The 9,404-nt window shown below is 34.2% G+C and overlaps 1 long non-coding RNA gene across 1 annotated transcript; it reads right to left on the reverse strand.

Moving 5' to 3' along the window:
* Window positions 1-8,044: 8,044 nt before the first annotated feature.
* On the reverse strand, window positions 8,045-9,183 carry LOC147786280 (uncharacterized). The gene is made up of 2 exons (XR_015414757.1): window positions 9,099-9,183; window positions 8,045-8,323 (listed from the first exon to the last, which is right to left on the reverse strand). It is a non-coding gene; the product is annotated as an uncharacterized LOC147786280 (long non-coding RNA).
* Between the last annotated feature and the right edge of the window lie 221 nt (window positions 9,184-9,404).

The raw sequence follows: 9,404 nt of genomic DNA on the forward strand, positions 1-9,404 counted from the left end.
AAAATTGTTTAAGAAGTATTAGGATGTTAAAATAGTTTCACTCTAGGAACGGGATCAAACCAAATCAATCAATTTTATATTTAAAAATAAATTATTAAACGTTTTTATAATAACATTTTTTATTTTTATAATCAATTTAACTTGAATATTTTATGGTTCAATTAGGGTGAATTTGTTTTATTTTTCCAAAAAAATAAAAAAAATAAGAAAGTGTATCGGTTTAAAAGATGAAAAATAAAAGATGAAATCATATTACAACAAAATACTTATAAAAATCACTTAATATTTCATACGATAAGTCTATTGTTTAATATAGAAATTACCTATAGCAAATATTTTTTTTAATTTAAAAATATGGAGGGAACATATGGTAAAAATTTTCATATTTAAAAACAAAAAGAGGATAAAAATTATAAAAATGTATAAGTATGCATTATATATATCTACAACTATACATCCATATACATATATACAAATATTCTTTAATTTATTAAGATCCGTCGGTAAGTCAATCATATATTGTTTAAGACTACACGTTTTTGAATTTTTCATACAATGAGTAATATCAAATTATAAATAAAATAATCAAAATTATTATTAAAAATTAAATAACTAACTACGACTTCAGGACATAAATCTCAACCGTAAAACAATGCTAGACGTAAATGAAACAAGGATACATAAGTTATAACCTTACATATAAGCCCTATTCTCACTATAGCATGAAGCATGAAGTAAACAATGTGATTGCATGCTTTGAAGTAGTGAAATGGCTCCTATATGGCATATCAAACATGTTTGGGGTATATTTAAACTTAACATGGTCAAAGAATGAAATGGCTCCTATATGGCATATCAAACATGTTTGGGGTATATTTACACTTAACATGGTCAAAGAATCATCTCAAGTTAGTCCCATGATCTATGTCTTCAAACATACTCCGTTCTATCATAACATTTATTGTGATGTCCCACATTGGTTGGGGAGGAGAACAAAACACCATTTATAAGGGTGTGGAAACCTCCCCCTAACAAACGCATTTTAAAGCCTTGAGAGAAAGCTCGAAAGGGAAAGCCCAAAGAGAAAAATATCTACTAGTGGTGAATCTGGGGCGTTACAAAGCCTTGAGGGGAAGCCCGAAAGGAAAAGCCCCAAGAGGACAATATCTATCTGCTTTACATTTATATTTTAAATTCTAAGCAAACCATGTGAACCATGTGATACTAGCATACGAGTTTTAAAGCCTTGAGGGAAGCCCGAAATGAAAAGCCCAAAGAGGACAATATTGTGGGGCGTTACATTTATATTTTAAATTCTAAGAAACCCATAAGATACCCACCTGTAACGCTTAAAGAGAACTCAACCTGACTACTTGCTTAAGTTTGCTTAGAACCTCATCTAGCATGATTTCATAGCTCCAATTTGCATCAAAACTCTCAAAGAGTTCTAGTCAGCCATGTACTCATTCATATAATATTGGGCAACTTTTTAGTATGGCACCTAATTTTCCCAAGAGACTTGCTCACATTTTGCAAGCTCACGAATTCAAAAGAAATATTTAGGCCCCGTTCATTGCTTGAAAATCATTGATGCCTTTCTCAACACACTATTTATCGAAATTACACTACAACACCAAAATATTAGCACTCTGGCACATCTCTAAAGCTTGTTAATTTCTTGAATGGTGATGCTGATTGGTAGCGTGTAGGTCTCGACCTGCAAAAAGAAATTAACTGTTGTACACTCTTTTTTGAGATAGAAGGTTCAAATCCTACACCATATAATTGTTGTACTAAAAAAAATTACACATTTAGTGATACGAAACAAGGTGTGATAATCATGCTACAAAAACTTCATTGTGGACGACAAGTACCATAAATGTTTGGATTTAGGAGGTTTCATTGTACTTTTCAATTTTAGATTATTATTTTTAAGGTTTTAAGTTACAGTTACTTACTGGTCATTATCGTATTTATAGTTGTTATCGTATTTATGAGCACGAGAGTTACAACCTTTTCAAGGCTATAAATAATTGCATATTTTTGCTTTGGTAGGAAGATTTTTTATATTAAAATGAAAGTTGCATGTTCTGTTTTTAAGGCATAAGGTTGTCTCTTTGCATTTCTTGTATTGAGATTCGGATGCTAGAGTTTTCCAAGCAGTTTTGGTCGAGCTCTCTTTTGGAGTGATTCGAATAAAGAGTTTAAAAACAAAGGAATAATGTTAATATGACAATATCAAAATTATGAATTAAAAAGTTTCCATATTCTAGAATCTCATTTGGAGATAATTAAATAAGTTGATATATTGATTATTTTCTTTCCATGCCATTTTAATAAAAAATTATGATAAAAAATTAACTATTTAATTAAAAATTGATAGAACTATTTTAGTTTAATTGTTTTTTAAAAATTTAAGTGAGTGTGTAACACCTGAGAGTCTCACAATAATTAGATACCCGATTTTTCCTTTAAAGTTTAAAATTACAGGATTTTATTGAAAGTCTTACCTGTGGAATTACAAAATTATTTAAAAAGAAAAACGCTTAGAAAAATATAAAAGATAATAGTAAAAACTCAAAATAAATAAACAAAGTCAACGTTCGAGGGACATTTTGGTCATTTTAGCCTCCCAGGTATCACGTAGAAACTCTCGTGGATGCTCCATGAAACCTACTAAGAATGTTGTAGAAGTTAGGTTTGGAAAATTGTACGGTACAAATCCGTAAAAAAAAAAAAAAGAAAGAAAAGAAAGATTGAGAGGTAAAGTTTTGGAGTTTTTAGTTGAGGTTTTTCTCTAGATCCAAAAGATTGATGTAGAATTAGATCCTGAAATTTGAGTATGTTCTTCTGGAAAGAATTTTGCAAAACTTTCGTGGAGTGGTCCGGAGTTGAATAGAACTGGAAGGTGGAGTTCCAACGATCCTCAAGAAATGGTGAGCTTTTTATTTTAGACCAATTTTGCATGCATTTTCCATCTCGAAATCATTAATGAAATTGAAACATAAATAATCTTGTTAGGAGAAATATTTGTAGGGATTAGAGGATATGCTAGAATACGAGATATCAAGCCTTAGATAGTTAGAAGGTAATAGCCTAATAATAATAAATAATGAAATAAAAATATAAAAATAATTACAAAAAATAGTTAAAAAATAATAATAATAAAAAATAAATAAATAAACAAAAAAAACAACTTTTCCCCTACTCCATTAACCTCTCTCCCTTCCCACAATTATCTCTACTCAACCCATTCTTAGGTTAGAAAGTATTACTGAAAAGAAAAAAGAGAAAAAAAACAAAAAAAATAATGGCTTTTACACATGAGATTCACAGTAAATTTATGTGAAGATATATCTGATTCAATAAGGTATATATTAAATCTTCATTTTCTTTTATCCATCTTTTTTCGAAATCACAACCAATTATAGTTAGATTTTCCTTCAATTATTACCATGGTCAAGGTTTGAGTTAAAAACTAAATGTCAATAATTTACACGATTCTAGTAAATCAGGTCACATTAGTTATTAGATTAAATTTCCAAATGAATAGATTAAAAATAGAAATACCAACAAAACTTCTGGATAGGAAACATTGAGATAAAAGGAAAGATTTGGAAACAGGATCCACTAGAAATTTGGAATACATGATAACAGAATTAAAATGAAACAGATAAAAAAAAATAGAAGAAGATTGGGGAATTAAAAACCACAAAAAAAGAAATTAGGGAATTAAAAACCACAAACTAAATATAGAGAAAAAGGTAAATACAGAAGGTAAATACAGGGAGGAGTAAAGGCGAGAATAACTTGAAATATCTATATCTACTTTCTTATACAATAGTAACCATGAAATATAAGATTTTTAATAAAAATATAATCATAAATATATAACATTTCAAGACTTTTAACAATGGACCAATGTAAATTAGAGAAATAATGTTGTAGAGTTCAAACCTGAAACTAATATCATAGGCTCATATAGGTTGACTCGAATTTCAAAGGACGAAATCGAACTTTCATTAAGGATATATTCGTGACAATGACTTAAGCTAGCCAGGTAAGTGACCTTACTATCGGCATGGTTATATTTGATGTTGACACGTGCCCCGTGGTTCTACACGTGTCATATATATTGATATGTGTGAATTGTCTGTGGATCGATATGCTTCTTATATGTTATGTATATGTTATAATATGTGAATTGTATGATAATAATTACAGTACGATGTGTTCAAGGATATGTTTGAGATAGGATACGAGAAGGATGCACAAAACGAAATGTAGCGATAGGAGTAAAATACGTTCATGAAACGTTGAGGTTAGGTTAAATACCATAGTGATATGGATAAGAGATATTGATGGAAGAATACGGTTAGGTTACGGGTAGAAAGGGGTAGGTTTGTGATAGATTGATAGAACGATAGCGTTATGATTGATAGAACGATAGCGTTAGGATACGTTCTTGTGATGATATGACTAAGGTACGTTCACGTAATAATATGTCTATGATAGGTATAAGAACGTTAAGTCTATGATAAGTTAGAGAACGATAAGACTACGAAGTGTTTACGTTATGACTTGGTTATAATATGATACATTGTGATGCAATATGTCATGGTATGATGTGTATATGATGAAATGTTATGTTAAAAGCATAGAACGTTATGTTAGGTCTCTTAAATTGTGTGTATACAGCATGATATGAATGACATGAAATCACGATAAATGGTATGAAATATAACCCCGTTAGAATTATGTATGATTTGAGATGGTTTGAGAACTGAAGAATGAGAAACGATATGATATGAATGATGAACGATATCTGAAACGATATGAAAAATGATGTGATATGTACATAATGCTAGCGGTGTTGTATTAAAGGATAATGAAAATGGAAAAGTTTTGGGACCTTATGCATTATGTGTGCTCATGCATTTGGGAGGATACCCCTATCCCATCACGAGGGTATAGACGTGTACATCTAATGGCAGGACAACAGTCGTTATGCTTTGCATAGCGCTGCCATGACGGTTACTAGTTCTAGCGGGTGTCCGGCCTAAGGGGCTCCCAGAGTATGCCCACCGGATAAGAAAAGTGGTCCAGCGGTGTGCTAACTAGCTGGTGAGCCCATACTCGCACGTATGGGCTGTGTGTAGAGTATATGGTACACGTCCAAAATTACCCGTTAGGACAGCACCGTAAGAAAAACGGAATGAAAGATAGGTCCCATCGTCTCATTGCATGTGATTGTTGCATTTAACCCCAATAGTGGGGTCACTTACTGAGTATTTTTTTAAATACTCAAGCCATGTGCTACTACATTTTTCAGGTTAAGGCAACGCCTTCCTGTACGGCTGACGACGGCATCGCAATTCGAGACCATGACACATGCATAGGATAGTGGTATTTATTTTCTTAGACATAGCTAGAATAGGATGTTTTTAACTTAAACTCTTATTCATTTTATTTAGTCTTTTGTTGTGTCATTTTAAGGATGTTTTCGAAACACGTAAGTCCATGATTGTGTTTTAAGATAAAGGTTATGTTTTATGAAATTTAAATGAAGTCTTCCTGATTCAATGTTTATGGTACGTATACAGTAGCGACCTTAAATTAAGTAGAAAATTTTTGGTCGTTACATAGAATATGAATGTTTAGGATACTAGAAGGGTAATTTGGATGAGAATGCTATTTATATCAAGAAAAATTACTAAAATGCCCCTAGGATGAGGATTTACGCTGCGTGATGATTTAAATACTTCTCACTATGCTAGAAAATAGATTGGGATACTGTAGTTTGTGCTTCAAGCCACAAATGGACGTTATCTCCTCGTTGAGCTTGAATGAATTCATGATATATTATGCTTAGCTTCATGTGATCGATTGTGTGTTCTCCTTGTAAAGTGTGTTTATCTGCACATAGTTAAGACTAGGGCGCTAGAGTCAAGCTAGTTAGATGATGACCTAGATCAAGACGCATCTAGTTGACTGAAAACCCTAGGATCATGAGCGATGATCAAGTGTCTAAACCCTAGTGCTTCCAGACTATGAAAGATTTGAGGAGTTAGAATAGAGATTCGTAAGTTGAAAGTTTGTGTTAAGTCACATTTCCTCTTTAGGAACCTAGTAGACCTCTTTGGAACCTAAGAATGACCAAGACATGTCTAGTTTGTGAATGTTCTATGGTCCCACCGCTGATGTCCCATTATCGTCAGGTATGTCATGCGTAAGATAAAAAAAAGAAACATCATTGATTGGGTATGTTGTTACTGCATAGTCATTATAAAATATGACTCATAATTGAATTTTGACACCATTTACTGTATTATAGTTAACTGAATTATTGTTGCCTTAATTCTATGTTTATTATAATGTAGAATATGTTATGATTTACCTTGCATGGAATGTGAATGTAAATTGAAGTATGGATGATTTTTAGGTTTAGCAAAGTTGGTACTGTAAATGGGAAGCTATAGTTTAGTAAGCTACTAAATGCTAGTATATGCATGAAAATGATTTTGCTATGGAAGGTCAGATGTTTCAGTTAGACGTCTCGAACATAGTTAAAATACAAAGTAGTTTTTGATAGTAGACTGTGTGTTGATTGCAGTGATGTTTTCGATCCTGACGTTTCGAATTCCGCCGACATATCGCTGCCAAGGGCGAGACCTGCAGAATCTGGTGAGATGCAAGTGAGGCGACAAATGACAAGGTCTCAGTCCGCATTCCGAACTTGATACCATATTGGTCCCATCCACTCTTGATGGTGATGCAATCGTCACCAGAGACAATGTAGCAGTATTCGATTCGAGGGTTGGAACAAGAATTGGATGAATTGAATAGAGAATTAGGGAGAGAGATTGACGAAGAAAAGAACCCTAAAGTTTTAAAGGTATAGAAGAAGGGAACCTGGATTGATTCCGTCGATGTTGGGTACGGTAACGGGAGCCAAGATGGTAAGCCCTTGGATAATCACATTTGACCCAACCAAACGAAACTAAATTAAATCATAATAATGGATGTATATAATTCAAAATTCTTTTGAGTGGGGAGTAATTTGAATGATATACTATTACAAGTTTTAACTATTTTTTTTTTTTTTTTTAAGTATAATCATAAAATACAAGTATATTGGAATTGAAGTGAAATAGTCAAACTTGCTATAGATGGGATGGACGAACCAAGAAGGTGAGTTGATCAAAGTGAGATTTGAGATCTGGATTTGATCAAAGTACATGATCTCGATCACATATGGTCGTGTTACCTTGAGCTCCCCTTTCTTAAACTTTTCCCACCAAGAAGATCCCTGACGATCGATTGTACCGTTGTTACCTAAACCATGTCATCAATCCAACTTTATTTTCTATAAATAATTTTCTTATGTTTTCATTTACCTTAATTTTCTTTATTAAATTCGGATAACACATAACCCTATAAGAATACAATTTTGGAAACCATTTAAAAAAAATTAGAATGTTAAAAGGTAAGAGAAAAATAATCACCGGTGATAACCACATCGGTGAGATTAGTTCCAAAGATGAGGTTGCTTTACCGTTCACCCAGAGCATCTCTTCCCCTCCCATAAATTATGCACCATTAAATTATGAGGAACAAATTTAACTCATTTATTTTCAATTAAAGATTAAAATTCAAATCACCACTCCCAAAATTGTTAGCTTTATAAAAATAAAGTAGTCATAGGTCCAACCTAGGATGCAAGAATTTTAACTTCTTTATCGATAAAAAGTGTGAAATGGTGATAAGATAAGGAATCAATACAAGGGGAATAAGATTCGAATTACCTTGTTGATCGAATATCTCAAGGCAAGAACATTGTTTGAGATTCGAATCACTCCACAAGCAAGATCGATCATGTCTAGCTTGAATGATTCTTGTTGATCAAATATCTCAACGCAAGAACACTTGTTTGAGATTCGAATCACTCCACAAGCAAGATTGATCATGTCGAGTGTAACGACCCTAAATTTCCACATATCTAGAGTCGCCACTAACGTCTCATGCTCATCTCTAATGCAGAATAAAAATCTAAGCATGCTCACCTTTATTAGCGGAAAAATTTAAAACTTCAGAATACATTAAAACATTGGAAAACACTGCCGGACTTACGTGTTTCAAACATCGTGCTGGAGTTCAAAAGACAAAATAAAACGATTACAAATTAATTAATATAAATGAATGAAATGCAAACGCCCTATCCTAACCAAGACTAGGAATTTTAAATATGCAACTATCCTATGCACGCGCCACAGTCTCTGATCACGATGCCACCGTCAACCGTACATGGGAGCCTTGCCTTTACCTGAAAAACAATATGGCACACGGCCTGAGTATTTCGAAGAAATACTCAGTAAGTGACCCCACTATAGGGGCCATGCTAATGCAAACACATGCAATCATGAATAGGGACCTATCTCTAATCATCTTAGGGGTGGCCTCCAGTCTCGGACAAATTGGATGTGTAGTACTTCCCTACACAAGACTCACACATGCGAGTGTGAGTCCCCAGGGCGCTCGCACACCCCTTGGACCCTCTGGTCAAGCTAATCTGTAGCGACGTCCGGAGGTCAGCGGAACCCCATAGTGTCATGCGCCTCATGAACACCCTCATCTGTGTGCTTTCGCACCTGTGCGCATTCGCGCTCATCATAAGGTGCGCGTCCGCACTCATCATCTCTAGGGGAAGTAGCCCTATGCTTATGAACATACAAAATGCATGAGGTCCCTCTAAATCCATTGTAATGTCTCTTCTGACACAACCCTCTAGTCTCATCTCTTTGTTACTCTAGGTAACGCATATCGTGGATATTTATATTAATATCATTTTCATGCTCTTAGGGTTGTGTCCTACGTCGATCTAACGACATGATGCAATATGGCACTCATCATCATCTAGCATGCTCAATATGGAAAACATCATCATATTAAGGTAAAAATCATGCAATCATCATGCTCATCATAATGCCACAACGTGCGTCAAACATATTAAGCGTCACTCAACCAAATATGTATAAACTGGCACATATCATCAAGCATCATACAATTTATTTAGCCTATCCTATAGTAAGGCCACTTACTTGGTTGGCCTCGGCCGAAGTACTCCCTAAATAGCTAAACGTAAGCTCCCGTTCCGTGAGAGCTGCTTTCTACTTCGCTGGGTTTGTTTCCTATCACGCCGTTCACCACTTTCCGTTAGTATTTCACAATTAATTTACCTATAATTTAATAAATGTGAAATACGGCTCTAAAACGGCCTTGGATACCTTAATCGGGGCCAAAAACAGATCCGGGAGGGTCGAAACAGTGGAAACTGGGCTGAAAACAGGTGAGCCGAGCCGAACAGCCGCTGGAGCCGCCGGAGGAGCCGCCGGAGCGTCACTGGA

Source organism: Cucurbita pepo, unplaced genomic scaffold (genome assembly GCF_057944985.1).
Source record: "Cucurbita pepo subsp. pepo isolate OVF unplaced genomic scaffold, ASM5794498v1 scafford_3, whole genome shotgun sequence".
NCBI lineage: Eukaryota > Viridiplantae > Streptophyta > Magnoliopsida > Cucurbitales > Cucurbitaceae > Cucurbita > Cucurbita pepo.